The 24,824-nt window shown below is 43.6% G+C and overlaps 1 protein-coding gene across 4 annotated transcripts in view; it reads left to right on the top strand.

Moving 5' to 3' along the window:
* Positions 1–24,824, top strand: part of disp1 (dispatched homolog 1 (Drosophila)) — a 74,600-nt gene that overhangs the window by 25,004 nt on the left and 24,772 nt on the right. For 3 of the 4 annotated variants that reach the window (XM_036549681.1, XM_036549680.1, XM_036549682.1), the window contains one exon: positions 4,412–4,481. The gene's annotated coding sequence lies outside the window, so the exon portion shown is untranslated. Of the gene's footprint in view, positions 1–4,411; positions 4,482–22,464; positions 22,620–24,824 lie in introns of those variants that run through there. The other variant, XM_036549683.1, reaches the window with a different exon arrangement.

Genomic DNA, 24,824 nt, shown 5'->3' with positions numbered 1-24,824 from the left:
CGCGGCTTCATTGCAGTAATTGGTCGGCACCATGCTGTGGCTGCAGCCTCCATCCGAGGGCGAGCTGGAAGTTATTTGCAGTGTGCACACGCACGGTTAAATGGGTCCGTTTGATCTAAAGTCATATGCGAGTTTTACCTTATTTATCTGTACGCATGTAGAAGTGGTCGTATGTACTTATATAACTGTGTTCTTATATGTTTCATAAAGTGTGCCTTATATACAGTGTTTGGGTGTGTATTAATAAATGCAAACATGTGCACTGCATAATTTGTGAGATACATTTTCAGACTGTGTCACCTGAACTTGTAATCACTCTTCGTAATTCGGCTAAAATTGTCAGCTGAGAAAGCCTAAGCTGAGTCACAGCAAAAACATGATTCGCAGTTGTACAGGTGACTCGTCGGAAATACCCCCTTCTTGCTTTCCAGAACTCCTGTGTCCAGTAACTGGTTATAGGATTATTTTAAGAATTTAAGTTTTAGCTGAGATGAAGAAATGATGTTTTTCCACTTTTAATTGATATCGCCATTTGCATGTGCGAAGCAGATGTGTCTTACCCAACCCGTGAGAAAGGGTAAGTTGTGTAGATGTGTTTGCTCTGTGTAGCCCGGTTTGCTCATTCTCTCAGCTGTTCTAGAGATGATGTTGTAATACAAGCACACAAATCCAACATCAGCCGACCTTTCCGGGTACATCTCTCATTTTTCCTCGTTGTCATAACTTTTTATTGTCATTCAGTAGTTGGTATGAAAATGTGTATCTCGCTAAAGTCATTCAAATGTGTGCAGTGAAGATATTCATAAGACTATTGAACCTTAAAAATATGATTGTTCTTTAATAGAGGAATACATATTTTTTGTTTTCTGGTTACATGTTTAGACATCACAAGCTGTATGAGGTTTGGGAAGGGCAAAACTGACCCTCTCAGCTATGCATGCTACGGAGATTGTGCTGTAATGTTTCTTTTGGAAACTTGGAACTATTTAAAATTTATTGTTTGTTTGGAATTCTTTTGAGTACTTCCAATACAGAATTCAGATTTGTGTGGTTGTGCTGAAATCATTGACATTATGGGTATGTTAGTTTTGTGATACACCTAACATTACATACCCATAAGTAGATACCTGGACTCAAGGGGGCAGTCCATATTTTTTAAAATAATTATTTGCTGAAAATAATGGCAGTTGTAACCACAACAAATAGTTGTGTGGAGTAATGCTTTTTATAACTTGGCTTTCCTGTTTTGTGCTGTAAAACGTGCTTTTTTGAGACTAGATTTATTTTCTTGTCAACTGCTAATGATTTTCCTTTCCTTCCTCTAATACACTCCACATGCTTCCTGTAGAAAGGGGTTATATATGTGCATATCCAGGATGCAAAAAGAGAGAGAGGGGGCTAGAAAGCTGCCACCATAAAAAGCAGTGTACAACAACTTTATGGTATTATGGAGTCTTTACTGTGTCCAAGTTTAATTTTTTTGTCTGTACAGCCCTTATGTGTCAGTGAGAAATGATGGCTTTCCCCTGAGCTTGCAGTATATTTTTGTGGTCAGACATTGCTTTCAGCCAGGGAGGGGAGACTGAGGCCTTTCTATGCATTAGTGGAGGACTGGAGGGATGGATTCCATTTCCAGGAGCACCTGCTTTTATTTTTCACAAATGTGAAGTTTTTTTTTTTAACTTTTGTTGTTGAGTTGCCCATGCAGTACTTTAATTTGGCAGCGACCCAGCAAACCTAAGAAAGACTGGTAACGTCTGAGGTTTGCATGGTGTTGCCACACTGAATGTCCGCCATTAATTGATTGCTAAACTTCTTTAGTAAGAGCCAGATACCTTAAACATTACAGTAACTGTTGCATATGTATTATCATGTATTATTCATCTGAGGTACATATCTGTGGGGCACAAACCCCACAACACTGACCCCTCTGTTCATGAAGCCAGCTGTTGGCTGCATGTAGCTGAAAACTGAAGTCATTAATGCTTGTAAACCTGCATCTTTTGAATGACATCATAGCCAAAAACTCCACAGCACCCCCTTGTCACATAGGAGACCTGATAGATTAAGTTTTAATGCAATACATGTATACAGGCCCCCAGAACTGAGATGTTAATTTAACCTGCATGTGACTTGCCATTCGTGTTAGTGTTCTCTCTTTGCAAACATTAAGAAGCCTGCTTTCCTGTCTGACTGCTCTGCCATAGTGCACGCTTTTGTGATGTTAGCTGCATGGTCCCATTCGTACAGGACCATCTGAAGTCACAGCTCTTCCACACTCACCTGAACACCTGAAACACTACATTCTTAAAGCACTTTCTTATGTCTTAATCTTAGTTTTCCTTTAAAAAATTCAAATCTATGGTTTCACGCACTCGTTTCTCTACTAGCTAGCTTGTGCCTTGTCTGGCCAACTATTGAAACTTGGTCATGCAGCACTTCTAACATTGCTGACTCCTTGTATAACTATTTGCTTGTGTTGTACTGTACCTGACTTGCGAGTCGTTTTGGATAAAAGCCTCTGCCAAACGAATAAATGTAAATGTAATGATCACAGTCCCACAGTTCCATCTCACACCTTATATCATCATCTCCATTCCTGAAGGCTGCAAACCCTCACCACACAGTACACTGTCATCAGGGATATCCACAATAAACCAGTTGTTTGTCAGAGAAGGCATTAGTTAGCTGGGATAGACTCAAGGCAAAAATCAGGGACAGCTCCATACTCAAAATGTAAATGCCATGCAGTTGTACTGAAATTGTACTGGTATCTCAGCCATTAAGACATCATGAAAAGGGCCCCCTACACGTTGGGCCCTTGGAAGCCCCTGCAAAGGGGCCGCTGGCAGCGAGACGTAGCCCCGGTGTCTCCGCTCTTTCCTCCATTCCCCGCCTCCGGTCTCCCCCCCATCGAGGGCCTTGCGCAGGCTGTTATCAGTGATGTAGACCATATGTGCGCGCTGACCGCTGCCCCGCTCCTCGGCGCTGGAACGTCTCCCCCCCCCCCCCCCCCCTCGCGGGGCTCCGGGCGGGGGGGGAGGGGTTCCCCTCTACAGTAAGCGGGCGCCGGGGATTCGGGTGCTCGGACCGGAGGGGGTGCGGCGGCCTCGTCCCGGGCCGGTAATCTTCACGCCGACCCCGCGACCTTATTAAGAGCGCGAGAGCGGCGGGGTGCTGGCGACCCCGCCTCGCTGAGGTCAAGGTGATCGAGGCAGGGAGCTGCCATTAGCATGGGAGTGTCCGTGAGGGGGGAGCCTTTAAAACCCCAGGAAACCTGTCACACTTCTTTCTTTATGCCCAATTAAAACAATTTTTCCCCGATAGTTTGGCCTGCGTATTGGCAAAGACAAAAAATATGTGGAGTTTGAAAATATGCCTGAGATTTTCATGCTAGACCTTTTTACTAGGGGGTGGGAGGGATTCCAAAATGTCATGTTTTTGTGCTGTCCATGTCAATTCACATTTGAATTTTATTTGATGGTAGTTTTTTGTCTCACTAGTGAGCAGCAGTCACATATTTTCAAGCTGCTCATTGTGTTTTTGAAATTTATAAATGTGCTGGCATTAATGCTTGTAGTTTAAACTATAGCTAAACTGCAATAGCAGTTGTTACTGAAGTGAGTGGTGTTTTCACGTGTGGGCACAAGTACTAAAACATTTTTTGTTTTATTCTGTTGTTGATGAATTTGTCTTAATGTCTGTAGGACAGAGACTGCAAAGTGTGAGGCAGCACCTTCTTGCTTTGTACATTGGAAAGTATCATGTGCAGACACTACCTTTCCTCTACTACAGTGTCACTATGACATTTTTTTTTGGTTTTGCCTTATTGAGTGTTTTGTCACAAGTACCCGTTTTTTCAGCTGGATATTTACTGCTGCTATTTAGCTTTAGTGTCTCACTCAGGGGTACAAAAGCAGTGCCTCACCAGGGATTTGAGCATGCAACCTTTGGGTTACAGGCCCAGACAGATATATTGTTCATGTAAGTGTAACTCAATAGCTAGGTCTGGGATGCGTAGTTTAGAACATTCAGTACAGCGAGGCCGTCATGTGATCACTACAGACCCCATCATGCTTCATTACCCTCCATTACATAATATGAAACGGCACATTTTTCTGAAAATTTTCAAAAGACAAATTGGACAGCCTTCCTTTGAGAAACAGGTTGACGAGAATCCATATATATATATTTTTATCTTAACCTGGTGTTGGCCTCAGAGGAGCGTTAGAACGATAATAGAATACCGTTCTTCCTTTTGGAATTCGGGCAGAAAGATCTTTGTGAACGATATCGGATACCTAAATTCTCAATCTCAAATGAATGATTTTTTGTTAGTTTTGAATATAAATGGTGTTTGTGGTGTGAAGCTTTTAAAATGTGTGGTATTTGTTTGCTTTGTACTCCACAGTTAATCTTCAGTGAAGACCTTTGAGATCCGAATGTATGACGAGCACTGGTAGAGTGGCCCACCTGCCCTGGTAAGTTCTGAAATAATCCCCTTCTGCCTCCTGACACTGCTGGCGGATACGATTTCTGAATGCTGTTCAGGACAACTGCCAGCGTGAGGCGCTGAAAACAATGACTCCTTTTTAGCTCTTTCATTCTTTCATTGCTCGGACTTGTTTTGCCTCCTGGTGAAGTATAGCAACGGGAAACGGGAAATGTTTTTGATTGGTGGTTACCACTGCCAATCAAAAACATTGGCTGATCTCAGAAAAAAACATTCATAGGTTCAGATGAGAGCCATTGGAAATACATGATGGCTTCTCCTGCTTTGAATTTTATGAAGACTCACTGTCTCATCACCAGCCTGTGGTACATCACCATGCATACTCCTTCCTCTGCATTATCAATAGCCGATAGTTCATCATCCTACCTGCTCATACCTGCTGTTATGGTCCTTCACTCTCCTGCTGCCGCTTCCCCTGTCTCTCTGTAGGGAGATTCAGTGTGGTGTGGAGGTTGGGGAGCTAGTCTTGTAACCAAACTGCTGTAGGTTTGCAAAATGCATCTGGTAAGTTGTTGCTGGACAGCTATCATCATTGTCTTATGTAAGCATATTCAGTGAGTCTGCACAAAGGGTCCAGATATATGGGTGTGCCCCTGGGTTCTTTTTGAAAACACACCTGTGTTGCCCAGCAACCAAAGACAAGGTATTGGCATAACTGCAGGAAGGGCAGGTGGGAGTTGTTCCCTGGTATTTTAATACAGAATCAAAAATGGGGTGGTCCTTTCTGGTGTGGGGTTAGGCATAAGCACATTATTAGGGGTATTTTCATTGTGTTTTATTTTTACATACTTTCTCTAAATATAGGAAAATAGGAAGTTGTTTATATTATTCCCAATGTTAACGATATAGGCTTGATGGTGTAGAAAAAGATGACTGATTTATTACATTTAATGATACGTGCACACAAAGGCCTAATGCTTACCAAAGGGGGTAAAGCGTCATGATGTAGTTTGACACCCTCAAAAAAAAACTTAAAAAAAAAAAATGGCACTGTCTGAAAATTCTGTTAATAGTGTAAAGTCATGTGTAGTGGAACAGTGCCTGAAAGGTCCCTTAGAAGCTCCAAGACCCCTCCCTGCTGCTCTCGATTCTCCCCGCCCCCGGCATCCCTGCGACTTGTCCAGGCACGGCTCTCCGAAGTGGAAATACTTTTTCTGCTTAGCTACGTTACTCAGAGCCAGGGTTAAACGCCACCTGTCTTCTCTCTGTGATCCACGGTGATCACAGGCATGCTCCTGTGTGCTCCACTTGAAGGACATATGCCTGCAATGTTCCCCTCACAAACTTCAGCAGAATACTTTAATATATTTTATAAAAAATACTTTAATGTGTCGCTTTTACATAACCCCGTTCAGATTCTGAACAGCTTTGAAATACACAATGCCAGAAGACAGAAACTGGCCTGTCATATTTGCAGGTGTTTTCGAAAGCTAAGGTTTTAGATGAGGCCTTTGTGTCTGGCACTGAAACGGCCGCACCTCCAGTATGTCTCTGTCGGACACTCAGCGAGACCCGGTGAAGCTCCACCCTGGATCACACTGTGTGCTTTTATGACTGGCCCACAGATCCATTTTGCCAGGCAGCACACATGCAGCGCGCAGGTGTTCATGTTTGCTTTTTAGGGGCTCTTTCACACAGCAGTTGAAACAAAGGCGATCAATATAAACTATGTACATTTACTAATCCGCACACCAGTGGAAGCGTAGGTTGCAGTCCTTTAACGACTCTCCACGTTCAAAGCCACACAGCACACCTTCCCAGCGCAGCTGCAGTGATTCTTTTTAAGTGGGCTGATGTACAGTAATCGGGACGTAGCTGGAGGAGCCTCTATTTTCACTCAGAGACACTTTGGCTTTAGGGAAATGAAGCAGCTGTGTTGACCCTCCAGTTGTAGGCGTTGATTATAAACAGCATTCTGGCAAGCTGGCATTCTTAGCCAGGGACACCCTTTGATCATTTACCATTGTAAACTCCATGAGCACCTAAGGCCTTGAATAATGTGCGCTTTTATTTGCTTAATGAATGGGCTGAAATGTTTACTTACAGTATGTACTTAGTGCTTTGAAGCCCCACGCTAAAGAATCCTTTCCAGTGAACCTTGATTGTTTGGGTTTCTTTGAGCGGAAAGAATAGGAAGAAAGTTGCAGAACCTGGATGCGTTTTGTTAGTGTTTGCCGGCGAGTTTGTGAGGCAAGGCGTTGTTTGTGTACTTCCATATCTGCAAAATGCTATCTTGTGAAGAAGGCAAATGCAGTGGACAGGTTCATACTCGTGTATGCGACCTCCACAAGGGAAGCTAGGCTGAAGACATTTTCTTCACATCTTTGTTTGTTTGTTTAAATTTGAATGAAATATCTGTCCAAACTTGACCAGTTGTTCATTAATTGTAATGATAAATTTGAAACACACTGTTAGTTTGTCTCCTAGTACTAATATCTCTGTTCTTTGTGCTCCCCATCTGCGTGATGCCTATCATGATTATTATTTTTCTTATTGGCTTATCATATCCTCCTATTCAGGCTAATTTTCATAGTGTTTTCCATATTCTCGATGTATATCAGCAGTACCTCACCTCCACGTGGAACCTGCAGCCTCTGGGATTCATGTGTAGTTTGTAAACCGTTACCTTACATTACATTATTGGCAGTTTAGAAGACATTCTTATTCAGAGCAACTTACATAGGTTAGTTTTTTTTACAATGTTATCCATTTATACATTTGGATGATTATTGTGGCAATTCTGGGTTAAGTACCTTGCCCAGGGGTACAACAACAGTATCCCAGTGGAGAATAGAACTGACAACCTTTCGGTCGTGAGTCCTGCTCCTTACCACTGTGCTACACTGCTGGTCTGCCGTTACACTGCAATGCTATGGGTGCCACTCTTCCATGATCTGAGCAGAGTTATAATGCTATATGCATGTGTCTTGGTGGCATAGAGGACATGCATTATTCTGGTGTGATGTCAGGCCAGGCCTCATTTGGTTCACATTGCCCCCCCCCCAGCACACTTGTTTCTGGTCTTCATTTTGACGGCATCGGGACCCAAAGATCCAGAACCCTCCAGATGGTGCTTTTCAGAGGGCCGACGCGGAGATTGCATTTCCTCACATCTCCCTGTGCTTTCAGCACATCCTTGACTTCTTGTAACTCGTGAGACTGTTTCCCGGCTCTTATCACCTGCGGATAACTGAATAAACCCCTTGTATTTACTTCACTCGATGCATTTCAGAATGTTCAAAATGTATCAAACAGAAGGCAGTGAAACAGTGCTCATTTATTACATTAAAATAATCTTTTTTAAAAGTCTTCAAATATCTGAGCCCTTAAAATGATATTTTTTTGTGAGACAAATTCAATACCTGAGAGGGACTAATATTTTGGAGCTCATTGTGCCTCTGGTGTTTTGTCCTTTAACAATTTGCTTTTTTTTTCCTGGATAGTCTGCCCTGTGTCAGTCAGCGGTGTGCTTATACTTCTCTTTTTCTGAAAAGGCTGCAACCCACTCAGACAAAACCACTCTCTTCACATGGAGTCTCGGCCCTCAGGACAATCTGAAACAATCTCACAAAGGGCTCCCCAGTTTTCATGTACAGGCGGTAAGGAAGGAAACTCAGTTATTCAGAGGATTATTTTCACAGACAGTCAGCGTACAATCCTTAAAAATGTGCTACAGCCATTTTCACATGTGTAGCTTTTGCTTCTTTCCTGGCTGTCATGTAACTGGGTGTGATTTATACATTCTGTGCCTTAAACCCAGATTTCTCTAAAGATCTGTGAAGAGAGCAGAGCTTGTTTCTTTAGCTTTAGGCTACCTCATCATACAGACCTACAGCACCTTTGTATTATTCACCTTCATTTGGAGTCGTAAGTTTCAATTTCTGTAGCCTCACAGTTAGCACTTATGAAGAGTGGTAGAATATGTGTATATGTAAAGTATTTTTGTGGTTATTTGACCTTAGTCAAGTAGAGGTTTAGGGTCCAAGTAGTTGCACTTGCTTTCAAGTGAGGTTTCCTTGCTGTCCTTTAGACATTTACAGACAAAGATATTCTCCTTCGGTTGTGGTTGGTAGCATTTTCCAGAATTACAAAGAGTCTAATAAAGTATAAATGTGTTCATGTCATAAAAAGCCAGAGCGTTCAGCTACTCAGGCTCATGGATTCAACAGCGTACGGGAGCAGAGGGTAAAGTGGAGGATGCCATCTTGGTTTTCCCTAACAAAGCCTGAAATCTGTGCCTGATGGTGGAGGGGCTGGTTACTTAGGGAGTGTGTGTGGCCAGAGACGGTTTCCTCCGCATTCTGAAGCTCCATACACACTGAGTTCTGCCAGAAATGGCAAAATCGCGGATTTCCCGCCAGGATATACGGAGACGGTTTAAACACTGGCAGCATGAGCAAGACAGTGTGTGGACTTTTACAGCTGTTTCCAGCAAGCGACAGCAAACCTTCAGATGAGCGGGTATTTTATGATTCTTCCAAGCTATGAGCACATATTTGAGCTGGTGGATTGGACAGTAAATTCAAAATGAAATACTGAATTACAGACTGATGGACCAAAGAGCACATTTTTCTCCAAAAATAACTGTTTGCCTTTTTCCATTATTTACCGGTAGCTGTTCACCATCTCTGGAAAAAAATGGGATACCTCTCACTCTTGCCTGATTGGCTAACGTTTCTTAGAAGACTGAGTTTCTATTGGCTTTTAAAGGCAGTGGTACCCTGCTGGACTCCATTCATTCACAGGATTTGCCAGCCCATCAATACCAGAAATGGGTAAATTATCCATGAAGTCTTAGCATTTTTTCCCAAGTTGTTGTATTCCTTTGCCTTTGAGACTGTCTTATTTTTTTCTCAATATAGTTGTTGCTTCAGTATGTTGCGGTTGAAGAGAAGACACTTGGGAAATGCTCAAAGATCTTGGTTCATTTTACGGTTATTAAAATGTGTTTGGGCTTTTGTGGTAACAAGACCATTGGTCATCCATCTAAACAGATTGTCATACCAGAAAATTCCTCTAATCTCTAAAGGGTAATTAATGGTTGAGGTTGCTTTGGGCTGAGTGTTTGGAGCCAGGAAAGAGCAGTGTACCTCTAACCCCATCAGTACAAAGGGGGCTCCCTTCATCCTCCTTTTAGAAAGCTGGGAAGAGTAAATATTTAGTGTGGCTCCACAACAATGGCACAGTGAGGAGAGAATGAGACTTTCACTCGATCGCTTGCTAAGAGACATTTGTCAGAAAAAAGCCCAAATTCAGGGGGTGGAGTTTATAAAGGCATCCATTCTGCTTCTCTGGGCAAGATTTGGACCATAAAACTGACATGGAGCTGCTGTAAAAAAGTTTTCAAATATCTGAGCCAATTGAAGCTTGTGAGAAGACTCCTTTCAAATGTTTGGAAAAGTACTTAAACACCATTACAGCACAAGTTGTTCTTTCTCCATCCCCGTTTTTTTCTTTTTTTTTACTTTATAACACTAATGCGATTGTGTGACAGTTGTTTCTTTTTACAAGCCAAGCTACCGTGCCTGTATTAGACAACTTTTCATTTTCTTTTCCATTTTAAAGAGCCATAAAGTGATGGAAATGGACGAAAATGGGTGTTCTGGTGCTTTTTTTTTCCCTCATACCAAAGTCTAATTCTATTAAAAAAAAAAAACGTAAAGGCAAATCTTTGTTTTCCTCTGCATTATCCTGTGAGTGACATTAACAACCCACTCAATTACTGTACTGCGGGGGCTCAGGAGTGCTTCCCGTCTCAGAGCATGAGGCTTATTATCCAGATCAACAAAGTGATTTACCGTAACTCGTAAATCCTGGTAATTTACTGCTATAATTACTCCTCTAAAGGTGTGAAGTGCCGCAGCGGAACGCATTGTGTTCGGAATGAATGGGCGACCTCTCTCCCAAATTATTCCGTCTGGCCTGTTTACGGCTCAGAGCTCACTGTTCGTAACCAATGTAAGTCGGTCTGCATCAGAGCGTCTGCTAAAATGCCAATAATGTAATGGTAATGTTGCGAGAGAACGGTGGAAGTATGTGATGGCACAGCTACCCAGAGGTAGGCTGTTGGAAACCTTAAAGTGTCACATCAGAACGGCCTGTCCACAGCACTGCTAATGGCTTTATTGAGCAGCACAGAGAAATCACCCACTTAATGTCCAATGAGTCAGTTGAATGGTTTCAGGAATGAATAAGCTAAGAACGCAAGGGGACAAAAAGGGACAAAAAACAACTATGTATTAAAATTGTATTGGCAGTCTCCTTTTTTGCAGTTTTGTGAGTGTGCACTTAAAGGCTATTTTGGCATGTAGCTCGGTGAAACTAGTGTTCACAGGCACTGACACAAAGCTGGGTGCTATGGGGGCATATCGAACCCGTGCCAGCCATTGTGGCTGGCCAATAGTTTATGAGCCCCTCAGTGCTAGCTATTGAGGTACTACTCTGTTGTGTACTGGTTCAGAGAAGAAACAGTCAGGCATGCTTTGAGGGGGGAAAAAGCCTCATTATAATTTGGAAAGTGCCTTCTGGGAAGGCTTGCTGACCTTATGTATGATGTAACTCAATAAGCCTGTCACTAATAATTTCCGTCGGCTGCTAATGGCTTGGAGATTAATTGAGATCCTTAAAATGGGGCCCCATCATTTTTGGGCGTGGAATTTTCCATCTGAATCTGTGATTTATGGATTTGTATGTACATTTACAGTACACACAAATCCATCTCATGAATTGTTCTGGCTCCACACTTCAATAAAAACACACCTGCAAAAAACCTGCTTTAGCCATTTCCTGATTTAGTGAATGCAGTAATTGACCAGAACATGTCTGTCCGTTTGCTGCATTCTTTAATTTGAAAATTTGTAAGTTTGGGAATGCAGTATCTGTGAAGTGCTGATGACCTTAATATTAAACTTGCATGTCAGAATTAGACATACTACATACTACTGTGACATATTGCATACTACAGTGCCTGTCCTTTTCTCTGGTAATTAACTGAAGCATATGTCTGGGACAAAGTACAGCATCAAAGATCCGGTTTTTAGTTGAGAAAATGATCAATAGCTTTAGCTACAGCAGCGGTAACATTTCTGTGCTAAATGGCATTCATATGGTGTGATTTACTAGCCTGAATACAGGCATGTAATCATCATACACTTATAGCTATAAGTCTAATTAGTCAAAAGGAGCCTGTTTGTCAGAATGAAATGAAATGTACTTAAAATGCAACTCTCCATCCCATTGTCAACTGACTTTATTGGCTACAATAAAAACAGCATCGTAAACCGTCATGCTAGATATTAGCATTAGCTAACCCCGGGTGAGTGTATATGGCTTCATTATACATATGCTTCTGCTGGCATGTATTTGTTGGCGTTTGGCATATTTATGTATGTTAATAATTAAATTAATTAAATACATACATAAACACACATTCTGAAACATCTGCATTGTTCAGACGAATATTAATAAAGATGGAAAGGTAAGCACAGGCGACTCAGTGAATGGTTTTGGGAAACGGCACCTGCGTGCTTCTCCGCAGCACACAAAGGCACTTCTCATTTACTCCTGGTACAGTATCAGTTTCTTTTGATGTATGGCTTTGTTATTGGTTTGGGCCCTGGGGCAGAAACATTAGAAATGAGGTGTTAAGTGGGTAGGCTGTCATACGTCGCTCCATGCTTCTCCGTGACCTTTTGGGAGAACGACTCCAGAGATGCACCACTCGCCCCTCCAGGGATCCGGGCCCCCGAGTCATTGTGACGGACAGGAGTACACACATGCACGTATTTATAGCTTGCATTTGTCAAAGAGCACATTCATCATCTCCACGCCGGTGTCAGCGAGTGTGGGTTCCCTCCAAACAGGGCCTTTCTCCTCTGCTGGTATTCACTTTGACATTCCCGCTCTCTCTCTCGCTGTCTGGCAGCCCGGCGTATTGCGCTGATGAATGCTGCCGGTGCCCCGCGATAAGCCGAAGAAATCTCATGGTAAGAAATCAGTCAAAGTCTCGTCTGTTTTGTTTTCCTGCCATCCTTGAGACTTTTTTTTTTTTGGCGGGGATTATATCTGAGGTGCTGTGTTTTGTCCACAAGCATATGTATATAAATGACTTCCATTGTCAGTTTACATGTTAATCACATTTTAAAACCATCATCTGCATGTAAACACTGCTACTTAGAAATGAAGAAAATATAGAATGAAGGGTCCGGTGGTGTTTGGTAAAATAATTCTTAAAGTCATTCTTGCAAGTGCACATTACTTAAGCCTTCATCCCTCACTTCATTTCACTGTAGAGTGGGGGTTATGATCACTTTGTTTTTTCAGAGGCGTTTCGGTGTAAGCATTTGATACAGTACTTCCAGTGAAATGTTTGCACTTCACCTGTCTCGATGATGGATGTTTTGTAAATGCGTTCGTGTCAAGGATCTGTTGGGCTCCCATGACAACCAGCAAAGAAATGCATTGAGCGTGCTGCTGATTGGCCGGCCCTTTTGAGGAAGATTAGTTTAAATTGCAAGCATCTTGGGGATGACGGGAAAATGCTTCTCATTGAGGGGTGGGGGGTAGGGCTTTGGGGGGGTCTGTATTGGCAGTCTTTTGCTCTGACTCTAAAAGGCAGGAATGGCTCTGGTGTTTCTGCACTTTAGGTTTTCACCTGTTTGAAGTGAACCAGTGAGATGGAAAAGCAAATCGCTACTGGTCTTCACACACATCCACACACACTCATTCTAACACACACACACACACACACACGGATGTTCTTCCACATGATGAGTTCAGCTGTCACTGAAATTAACAGCAAAACCCTGTTGTGTACGAGACATTACAAAGTAACAGTAGCCTGGTTTTGTAACTCAAATCCTGCTGCCGTTAGACTGAACGGAGGGTCTGCTGGACATATGATGGTGGGAAAAAAGTCCTCATTGCCCACCATTTACTCACTCAGCCTGAGCCTGTTGTAGCTGTGCCTGTGTTGTGCTCAGCCTGATTAGCTAAATGTGTGTAAGGTGCACATTATTAGCTGCGTGTGAACAGATCCAATATCCACGCAACGGCTTTAAGCGAGCAGAGGGGTGAGAGAGGGAGGGAGAGACGTGAAGCAGTCATTGTGCTCGAATGTCAGCGCGTTTCTGTCCTTGGGAAGCAGCTGCGGAGGCCCGGGTCCAGCCTCGCTGGCGCGGCGTGCTCCGTGGGGAGCGTGACACAGGCAGATGCCAGCGGCCCGCTCCGCCCGACCCGGGCCCATTAGCGCAGGCCGGTGCCTAATCCCCCCCAACCCCCACCCCCCCTCGTCCTCAGGCTGCTGAGTGAGATGACACAGGATGAAGTCACTCCGCTGCTCTGGGCTGGCACGGGGAGCTCGCAGGCACCGCCAAGCTCTTTTGGACGCCGTTCATTCCAGGGGAGGAAAAGAAAGGACCTCTGAGACCGAATCGGCCGGGGCCAGCATTGTAGCAGTGCGATGTGGGCATTGCATGTTTATGTGATTAGGAGAAGTGTTTGTCCAGTGTGCTTAACACAACTTTGTTCCAATGTAACACCAGTTTTTTTTTTTTTTTTTTTTTTTTTTAAACGTCTCGGTTCAGGTCGAAGCACCTTGCTCTGGGATACAGTGTCTGTGACACACTGGATTCAAGCCTGCAATCTTCAGCTTATGAGCCCATCTCCTTAAGCACTAAGTTATGCACCGCTGCTGCTAGTTATCCATGTGTTTATGTGTAGCGCGTTACCTGAGGTGAGCCCACAATCGTGGAAAAGGGCTGTGTCTTCTCTTGTGAAGCCAAATCAAAGTTATTAGCCCAAATCTTCACCTGTCCTTCAGCCCGATAAAAGGCAAAGCTTAGGCATTTAGTTAGAGCTGTTTCGTCATGGAGTCTGAACAAGCGCGCTGTACCCCGACCGTGGTGTGAAGTAGGGAGGAGAATAATAACTATAAATATCTGGTCCCCCGGTGCCAGCGAGCTCATTAGAAATGAGTTATTTTTTAAGAGGAGCTTTGGTGTCTGCACAGTGTCAGAGCTTTCAGCGTGTGGAAGCCCAGTACCCTTCAACTGGCCTCACCCTCCAGATCAGCTCGGCAGTCCGGAGCGGAGTTTTATGGAGAATGTGAGGCTTGCACACTATTTCAGTTTGTAAACCTCTGTAAATGTACAGACTCAGCCAGTAACATAGCCCTGCGTGTGATGACTGATACTCTTGAAGCAGCACTAAATGGCAAGGCAAATTTTGCGTATAGCACAGTGAAGTGTGTGAAACCGTCTCAAGGCCAGAGATCTCTCCCTTTCATGTCTGTCTTTACTCCCTCTGATGTCTGAAACTTAGATTTCCTCTCTCCAGTGAATTAGAAGTGAATGGATACTTGATTTCAAGCTTCCTGCACTGAGTCAGAGTTTTTACGATCTCAGTATGAGCTTAAAATGCTTGTTCGGAAATGATGTTTCCTTGATGTGGTTCCTGTCCTATAGTAAAGGTTATGAACCACAGATAGCAGAAATAAAATGGCGTTTCAGTTGTGTATGAAGTGAAGTTGCCCAGATGTTTTAATGCAGTAACATCACATTTATTCTCCACACCCCTTCTTTTTACCATTTGACTTTGTGTTATTTATGCCACTCGGAGTCAGACCGTCCTTGAGAAATTTGACATCACCCTCCCAAAAGGGCAGGAGAGGCTGGGTGTGCGAACAGCCTGGCTCTGAACTGTGTTTGCCGAGCGGCAGCGAGGGGGAAGAGGGGCTCGGGATCGCTCGGCCTGCGTCTGGCCGCTTCCTCAAAGGCCGCGATGACCTGTTGAGCAAACGTTAGATTCGTGCTCAAAGAAGCGCTTTCCGTTTGGCCCCCAGCACCCCCACCCCCACCTGCACCTTCGCTCCGCCCCTCCCTCCCTGTCTGCCTGTCTGGGCCCTTCGTTAGCATCTCAGCAAGCCCATGATCAAATAAGGCCCTCTCCCTCTGTCTGTCTCTCCCTTTTCCTCTGTTTCCCTCCCTCTCTTTGTCCCCCCCCCCCTCTCTTTCTGTCTCCCTCCCTCTCTTTGTCCCCCCCCCCTCTCTTTCTGTCTCCCTCCCTCTCTTTGTTGCCCCCCCCCCCTCTCTGTCCCCCTCCCTCTCTTCATCCATGTCCTTCGGTCTCTCTCGCTCTGTCTCTCTCCCCCCCGCTCCCTTTCCCAGTGGCTTTTAGGAATCGTGTGCTCTCCTCTTCTGCTCTCCGATCCCCCTTTTTTTTGCGAGAGAGAAGGAGGAATAGTCCCAGGCCGGTTGTGTTACTTCTCCTTTCACAGGGCTGGTGGCAGCAGCATTGGCATTAGTGTGTGTGTGTGTGTGTGTGTGTGTGTGTGTGTGTGTGTGTGTGTGTTGGGGGGGGTTGGATATACGTAGGGGACAAAGACAGAAAGAATGCTCTTTGGAGCATCCCTCCAAAGGCCCCGACACCAGCCGAAATCCCTTGTAAAAACAACAGTAATTAGGGGGCAGCCTTTGCCTTTGTGCTGCGGGAGGAGAAGAGCAGCTTGTGGGCCTGGAGCTGGAGCCAGTCCCACAATGGGAATCACCCTCCAGAGTGCAACCAACGGCAGAACCCCCTTTTTTAATTGGACGCTGAAAAGCTTTTATCTCTGTGTGTGTACACACACACAAAGCAGGGACCTCCCATCATAAACTCCTGGATAGCTGATACGTAGTGGTTTTCTTGTGGAACAAGGTAAGTTGGTATCAATAGAAAAAGTGGGGGGGGGGGGCCTGCCCCAGCACCCCCCCCAAACACACAAACACCCACCCCCTAGTTCTCTCTGGTTTCAAGTATCTTGTTTAGAATTTTTTTTTTTTTTGCTGGCTTTGGAGGGGCCTTAAGAGCAGCTTTGCCACTTTATTTCTCATTAATCTTACATTGCTTTGATTTGTGAAACACAATTGTGTGTTAAGCTGCGCTGTGGCACAAAATTCACACCTCTGTGTCTGAAGTAGTGTTGTATAAGGGGCAGATCCTAGCTGCATCTCTTTATCATGGAACACTGTAAATAATGAAGATGGTTGATTTTGCCAAGTTTACTGACTCCGATTGCATCTGAAAGAACCCCACAAGAAAATTGTAGATAGTTTCATTTCATTATGTTAATTCAGTCATGGTACCTGTGTTGCTCCCAGAACCTACATGTCAAGAACATGCTAGTGTAGATGAAAGGCTGAGTGCCCCCCCCCCCCCCACCTCCAAACAAAAAAAAATGAAGTTGCTAAAAAAAAATCTTCAGAGTGGTTGATTCTGGACCAAGCAAGTGACCTTGTCAACATGAGGGAATTTCATGGCTTTGTGAAACCTCATCTATGGGATGTCAAGGTTTTCTCCTGCTCCTGGAATTGATTCAGTGCATGAGAAAAAGGAGACCTGCTATACCACAGCTGAAAAACAGTCACAGTTTACACCTTTTGTTGTGGATTTGTGTAAACTTGCCAAATAATATCTTGATCCTTGACGGAGAGCCTCTTAAGCTTGAAATGCACGGCCTTTGAGTTGCTATGCAGATGGTTTTTAGTGATGCACTGTGTGGAAAATGCCTTTCTCTTTTCAGTGGGGAATGTTCCACAGCTCGTGCTTCATTTTATCAATGGGTCACAACCTTTTAAATTCCTGGATGTGCCATGGGGCTGAATTATTTAAACTTAACATCACAATATTTTACAAGCCTGTCTGCGTCCGCATGTGTGTGTCTCTGTGTGCGCCTGTCTGTGTGTCTGTGAAATGTGTACATACAGAAAATTCCAGAATGTCATTTGTGGATACATGTCTTCCAGGGATCTGTCAAATGTGGAATTTTACACTGGGTAGAAAAATCAACTTTATCATCCCACTGATGTCACAGCACTTAATACATATTGCAGCGGATTTACCGTTATGTTTGCTGATATTTATATGAGCACAGTTTTAAAGTGTTGGTGTTTGTAAAGCTTTACATGGGCATTGAAACCTGGACAGAGACATACAATATCATGACTTGTCACATTAAAGTAAAATGGTCAGAAAGGTTAAACGCGTGCAAAACTGCCATTTGTAGTCCTTATTTTTTGCCTTGGATAGCTTTGTTGACAGGGGCATTAATCTGTCTCTTTGTGTGAGGCTTTATTTTGTGATTGGGGGGCTGCATTGCACTCTCTAGGCACCCTTACCTCTGTCCCAAAACAATAATCGTCACATAATTGTTAATAATGAAAAATCACTTGACATTCAGATACTTCCAAAAGTACTCAAAAGACTGACAGGCAAACAAAACTTTGAACCTTCAAAGGATTCAGGTCACCTCCTGTGTCCTTGTTAAATTTCCAATTGCAAAGTGTATAGTTTATGCACGTCAGTAATGGGTATGGTGTTTAGTCATGAAATTTAGGTCTCCGAGGGGGGAAAAAGTGATTTACTGAGAGCTGATGCCTTTCTCTGGACAAGGAGAAAGCAAAGAGCAAATTCGAGTAAGTGTATGTGCGTTTGTGTGTATTTCACCCTGGAGGATACTCTGAATCCACTCAGATTGTGTTCTTTTCTGGCCTTAAGTTCGGGGTGTCCCCCCGGGTTTGCGGAGCGCTCCTCAGCCGGGTGATGTCTGTCCTCACCGTGGAGGTGCGAGATGGATTCGGTTTCCGCCAGTTTCCGAAAAGCAGGCGCACAGAAGCCGCAGCCCGTTCTGAGCAAGGCCGTGTCTGCGCCCGCTGAATCCCCTACTCAGCCAGGTTCCCTTCCATGCGTGTCAGTAAGATTACCTGTTGCCCAGATCACCTTATTGCCCAGTTTCTTTTCCTTGGCAGTCTGTTAGATCACCGTAAACACTGTAAGTGTGCTTTTAAATCAGAGACATGTTGGATCGTGTTTCATTTAGAGCAGGAAACCTTTGTGTATGTTTTTGTTTTGCTGTGGTTTTTTTTTTTTTTTAAGTTGTTTGATGTTTTATGTTGTCGGAATGTGCGACTTGGAGTGGCCTACACAAGGTGTTCATACTGCATTTGTTTAAACATGAGTGTCTCCCATGCCTTCCAATGAAATGTTTTTGTATGAGTAGCAGTGCTTTGCTCCTTAGTAAACCCCAGCACTGTTTTAAAAGCATTTGATTAAGAAACGGTTTTTCCCCCCACAATGGTTACAAAATACCTCTGAGAATTGAGAACTCTCATGGTGGGGGTTTCTGTAGTCCCCTCATTCTACATTCCCCCTTATTGGGTTTAGGGGGGCTTGTTTGGCTGTTCCTGTCAGGCTGATGAGCCGCGGAAGATCAGTGGAGGACCAGCGCACTTTGATTAGGGCTTCGCCCAGTCACTCTGTGCCCTTTGATGTTATTTCCTGGAGCTGGAAGACCTTGCGCTGGTTTCAGAGAGGCATCTTTGCTCGGCTCAGATGACCTTGGAAACGCAACACGTGATGCTTCGGCGGACTGGGTTGGATGATAATATATTTTGCTTTAAGTGCGATAATCCTGTCAGGGATTTGTTTTAATCTTCAATAGCATTGCGCTTCAACGGTAAAGGCATTTATTCAGATTGAGCTAATAAGGCAGAAACACATACTTTGCTCCGCTTTAATGTGTGATTTTTTTTTTTTCTCCTCGTTTACCACTGTGTTACTTTATTTTGAATTAGTAATGTACCTATGGAAGTAAATGTACCCAAAGTGGAGTCAAGTAAATAACTTGTGATTGCTTCTGCAAGTACACATTGGTACATAACTTGTAATTTCATAAAAGGTTGGCGTTGGGGTTAAGGGTTAGGGTGGGGTTAGGTTAGGGAAAAGCTTGTGGTTATATAAAGGGTTTATTTCAGTTTGAGGTAAGGGTTAGGGCAAGGATTATTGAGGGTGTGTATAATTATCATAAACTCATCTTCTGTGTTATTAACTATATAACAAGATGAGGCTGGGGAAGTTGCATTTTATTTGCAGTTACAGTAAAATTAAATGGGTAAATTATCTACAGAGTCTTACCAAATATTATCTGTAACATAAATATAATATTTGATAATTACTAAAATCGTGTTTAAAGGTCATTGTGCACATAAAGCTAAAAAATGGAAAGAAGAGAGAGAGAGAGAGCTTGGAGAGCAGAGGAGCATTACCGGCCCGCTCCGCACTGCCCGAGCGTGCTCAGAGCATCTGAAACCGGTTACAGAGCAGACGTAATTCTGTGCACCCTAACAAGTGCGTACACAGAGAAATTGGTCCCACATGGTCATTGGGAGAGAATGCATGTCGAATAACGTTAAATGAATTTGGAATGGGGGGGGGGTCGGGGAACATCTCCCACACCATCACCACGTTAAAAGTCCCCAGTACTACAATACTCATTAATGGAGTTATTACTCATTATGCTGTTGAAGGGAACAGCATATTAACACAAAGAGCCGGGGGGAATATTTATGAATGGTTTTTCATATGTTTAAAACTGTGTGAAACTCAGATTGTCCAGTGTGGTCAACATAGCAAAATAATTACATATATGTGGTATGTGGTTTTAAAAAAGGAGATGGAAACAATGCATATTGTTAAGTTAACATCTGAGTGCAGGAATGGTATTCTGTGTGCTTCACTGACAGCTCTGAAATGGGCCAAATGGTCATGTAAGTACCATGGGAAATTTCCCTAAGACTCAACAGCAGAAAAGAACGTCTTTTAGAAGTGTGGTAATTGACATTCTTTGACATGTTGCTTTTGTGTCCACTGGGTAATTATACTGTACAATAGTTTTCCACATTTGAAGAGGAATTCCAGCTTCCTGAAAGTTGACCAGCATTTGTTGGTGCCTGACTGTTCATTCAGAAGATCAGCCCTTAAATTTCTCACCTTGTGCTCAGCTTACCAGCTGTTAAGAGAGAGATTTGGCTTGGCAATGAGCACTAACTGCTTTCCTACTTATAATTTTAAAAACACATCCAGAAGCGGCAATGTGGACTAGTGGTCAGGGAACAGGCTTTGGGAACCAGCAGGTTGCATGTTCAAGTGTGTGTGTGTGTGTGTGTGTGTGTGTGTGTGTGTGTGTGTGTGTGTGTGTGTGTGTGTGTGAGTGTGAGTTTTAGATAAGCTTTCAATTGAAACTGCAAGGCAAGCTGCAAAACAGATGCAGATGCTATAATGAATATAGAACAATACAAATGACCAAATGCATATAATAAATTATCATATCAAAGGGGAACTTTTCTTTTTAGCTAACCAACAGCTGTGAACCCAGAAAAACATTGTCAACAAAGGGGGGGACCATATTTTGGAATACCTGATTAGGCTGCTGTAACTTACTTAGACGGGAATCACTGCACCAAAGAATCCATCAATTAATGTACAAGTTCTTTGACTGAGAGTCTCATGCAGTCTGTGTGCATGTGTTTCACCAGCAGTCAGCACCACAGTGTAGTTAAAGCACAGCGTGCTCTGTGATGTGAACTGCATCCTGATGACGGCAGACAGCTGAAATTAATTCCAGGTACGGCCTCTCCCGTGCTGTGACTCTGTGTGATGGGCTTAATCTCCTGCTGAGTGGAATACTACCTGTAGAAAGCACCCAGAGATTCCCAATGAATGCAAGATGAGAAATGGAAAAAAGAAAAAATGAAAAAACTCACCACACGAAGGGTTCGTGTTTCCCCCCCCCCCCCAGTTTGTGATGTTGTGGTCGATAGTCATTTTAACACTGTGCATTTTGACATGGGCAAATGTTTTCCAAATGTGACTTAATGGTTTGCATGGGCTATCTTTGCTCTTTTTTTTCCTAGTATTGTGCATTCATGTCGTCAGAGTTAAAATAAAAAAAAAAAAAAGTTTGGCACATAGGAGAAACCTGAAGCAAAGGAAAGTATTTCAACAGGTTATTAAGTTAAATACAATATTCTTCTAATGTGCTGAGAGCGATCTGTAATTTTGGAGCAGTGCAGAAGATGGGTGGGGCTGTAATGAGAGGTTACAGAATAAAGGTAAGGACAAAAGGAACCGATCCCAACGTGGTGATTATCATGGGACAAAAGATCGCCTAGCTGACTGGCTCGTGAAATATAATCAGAGGTAAACTCATGAAACCTGATGTCCAGTTTATTTTTCACCCACCAGCCACTATGAACACATCATAAAAATCATTCTGTTCATCACTTTGTTTTCTGTTGTTCATAATCAGTCCACCTCTGATTCTTAACCCTAAAGCAGTACCCAGTCACTTGGTATTACTTAGGGTTTTGCCACACTGTGAAAGACTAACTGATAGGATCTTTTTTTGCTGTATGTGTTGGAGCAGCAGTGAGGTGTGGAAGTCCAGGGGTGGAACTTGTTATCAGAAGGTTGTAGGCTTGATTCACAGGTCGGCACCTCTGTTGTACCCCTGAGCAAGGTACTTTATCTCAATTGCTTCAGTAAACATCCACCCGTATACATGGATAATATGCATGCTTTCAGCTGTATAGGTTGGCCTGGATAAAGTGTCTTATAGGAAAATAAGATATCCATCACATCAAAGTTATGAGCTGTGATCTAAAAGCTTCAAAAAGCATTCATTCCTAGGCATTCGTTCTTAATGGGGCGGGAGTATGGCGTGTAGGTTTCTCGTCAGCTGCCTCTTTCCGAAGACTGTTAGAACATCTGCATTTTTTGCTCCCCGCTTGGTTGCAATATTGCCGTGGACCGCATCCGAAAAAAAGCGACCAACTTAAGACTGACAGAGCTGTCGGCGCTCCGGCCGGGACCAAGCGAACAATGAAAGCGCCCTATCAGTCATGTCACCTGCGCATCCTGGCGCGGTGACCTGCTGGAAACGGTCCGTTGCCTCGCCAGCTGTTACCCGCAGCTGAAAGTGCGGAGCGGGTTTCTGAGCAGGGGTGGGGGGAGCGTGTGGGCCGTCCTATCACGGAGCTGGTGCGTAGTCCCAGCCCACTGCATGCCCCTGCCGAGGCAGGATGCGTGTGCCTGTCATTCAGCCAAAGCGCTTCCCCGCGCAGGATGGCCAACCCGCAGCGACTTGTTGCTCCCTTGGCGTGGAATCTGTGAGGACTGTTTGCGATCGGAGGCTGCTGGATTGTGTAAACGCAGCCTTTTTCTCCTCTCCGGAAAGCGCTTCTGAACCGCGACGAACAAACTTTTAAAGCGTTCGCCGAAACACGACTGAAAGGTAACCAACTCCAGTGTCTGTATACCGGTTTATGTTTCCTGCAATGTAACAAATTGTGTATGAAAGTGTAGTGATTATTTATGAAAAGTTGAAAAAATTAGGAAATCTGTTTTAAATAAAGGCTTTTTTACGAATGCACCCTAGACGCAGTTTGCCGATGTACGCAAAAATATCCACGGACGCTAATGTCTTGTGAAAGAAGACAATTGTCTTAAAATAGCAGTTCGCCAATAAATGAGTTTTATGCGATTGTAACTTTAGATTTATATTTTTGCTTCAGGATAGTAATTCACCGATTTTCATTTGAAAACGGAAAGACACAAACTAGTATTGAGGCTGTGCAAAGCAACATCGTATTTTTCCGTTCTGCTGTCGTGCCTTTTGCATGACCACCACCGACCGCCGCAATGTATTTAAAATGGTAAAATACCGTATCTGTATACGTATACGATCGTATAAGCTTTTGTAAGTCTTTGAAGTAACAATGCGCTGTGTTCTTTATTTACACTTTGACGACTGAAAGCTCTTCACTCGAAGCGCCACATGTTCAGTCGTGATTTCACACACACGCACACATAGTGCAACGCAACTACTGCCTCTATGCCGAAATTAATCTTGAATGCAATTGTGATTCGAAAGCGTGCGCCTGATGTTTAAAGTTTGCAGTGTTACAGTATTATTGTAGCTTTATCCTTTGGCTAAATCAAAGTAAAATGAGAGAAAACACACTATCAAACCTTAATAAGGAGATTTGAACTTTTGTGTGTTAAATAAGAAAAAAAAACAGAAATGACCTTAGTCATTGACTGTGGCGTTCTAAACCTTTGGTTAAGCGTTGTTCCTGATGGCAGTGGGCAGTAGAGGGTTGGAGTGATTGGAACCTTAAGCCCTGGACTTCGGGACCGCTGGTTCTGATCTTGAATGGACTCTGTGGTTGGACTTTGCTGTGTACTTGATGCTCCACTTAAGATCTAGCTGTGGAAATGAGCCATGGAATGTTAAAATTGATAAATAATTCCTGTTGCCCTGGATAAGCCTGTGCACTCTGCAATAGTAAAAATAATGAGAATAATGTTAAGGGCAGCTATGCTTCATCGTATCTTCGGGCCTTTGGCTTTAAAGGGATAAGGATTCTCTCCTCCCCACCTGGTACTCCCTGATATTTCCATCGTCAATCATATAAAATGTCAGAAGGACAAAAGCATCTTTTTATTGCGCCTGAACTATTCCCCCCACCAGAACTTCTTGCACGAAGTGTGCCGTCACCGCTTCCTAACAGGCACAAAACCCTGTTTGTGTCGGGCAGACTTTTCTGAATGTCTCACCTGGCCGTGAACGCCCAGCAGAGTGCTCGGAGCCTCTTGCAGAATGCCTGTGACCGCAGGGCTACGCTAACAGAGAGCCGCATGCTTATTTCAGTCTTGGATCTAGCAGATCCCCTAGTCCTTTTCTGAATATTAGACTTCATCATTCCTCAGCGGCTTTTTTAAAACCTCTCCTTTATGTACACTTGCCAGTATGAGAGATCAGAATGAAATAACTGGCTACATTCACTGTAGCCTGATGGTAAGTGTCCCATGTTCCACCCTGCTTTGGTGGAGAAATTAGAGAACTTTGGGAACGTTCGCTGTCTTGCGCTCCCGTTTTCCCCTCCCTGGGAGGATTACACAGCTTTTTAATAGAGGTTTCCGTGGGATATTTTTACAGTCGCAAGTCAAATAAGAGCGCATCCATTTCGTTTGTGGCGGGGTATTTTTGAGATGCCGAGCGCAGGGGTGACGCCTTCCTGGTAAACCAAGCAAGCCATTTTAGTCCCGCTATCAAATAAAACACTTGTGCCATTCATGGGCTTATTTATTTACTCAGAACGCTACTCACAAGCCTACCCTGTTGAAGGGAGCATCTCAGTTTCGTGTCACCTAACCAAGAGTTTCAATGAACATGCTGTTTGCTGATTTTTTTTTTCTTAATAAAGAACCAAATGTTGATTGTATACTGAAACACACCGGATATTGGACAGGTAGTTGCAAAGTGACATATGCTTTTTTTTAACTGAAAGTTTTGACTGTGACAGTTGTCGTGACTTATTTTGCACACATTCGTTCATATTTTCTTTGGGTTAGAGATTGGGAGATGGGTCTGCAGAGCTACCTTTAAGATGCCTCCTTTGCAGCACTAAATCACCCCCTTCCCAATGGCATTTTG

Source organism: Megalops cyprinoides, chromosome 17, assembly GCF_013368585.1.
Source record: "Megalops cyprinoides isolate fMegCyp1 chromosome 17, fMegCyp1.pri, whole genome shotgun sequence".
Taxonomy (NCBI): Eukaryota; Metazoa; Chordata; class Actinopteri; order Elopiformes; family Megalopidae; genus Megalops; species Megalops cyprinoides.
This window is presented reverse-complemented; position numbering and strand designations above follow the sequence as displayed.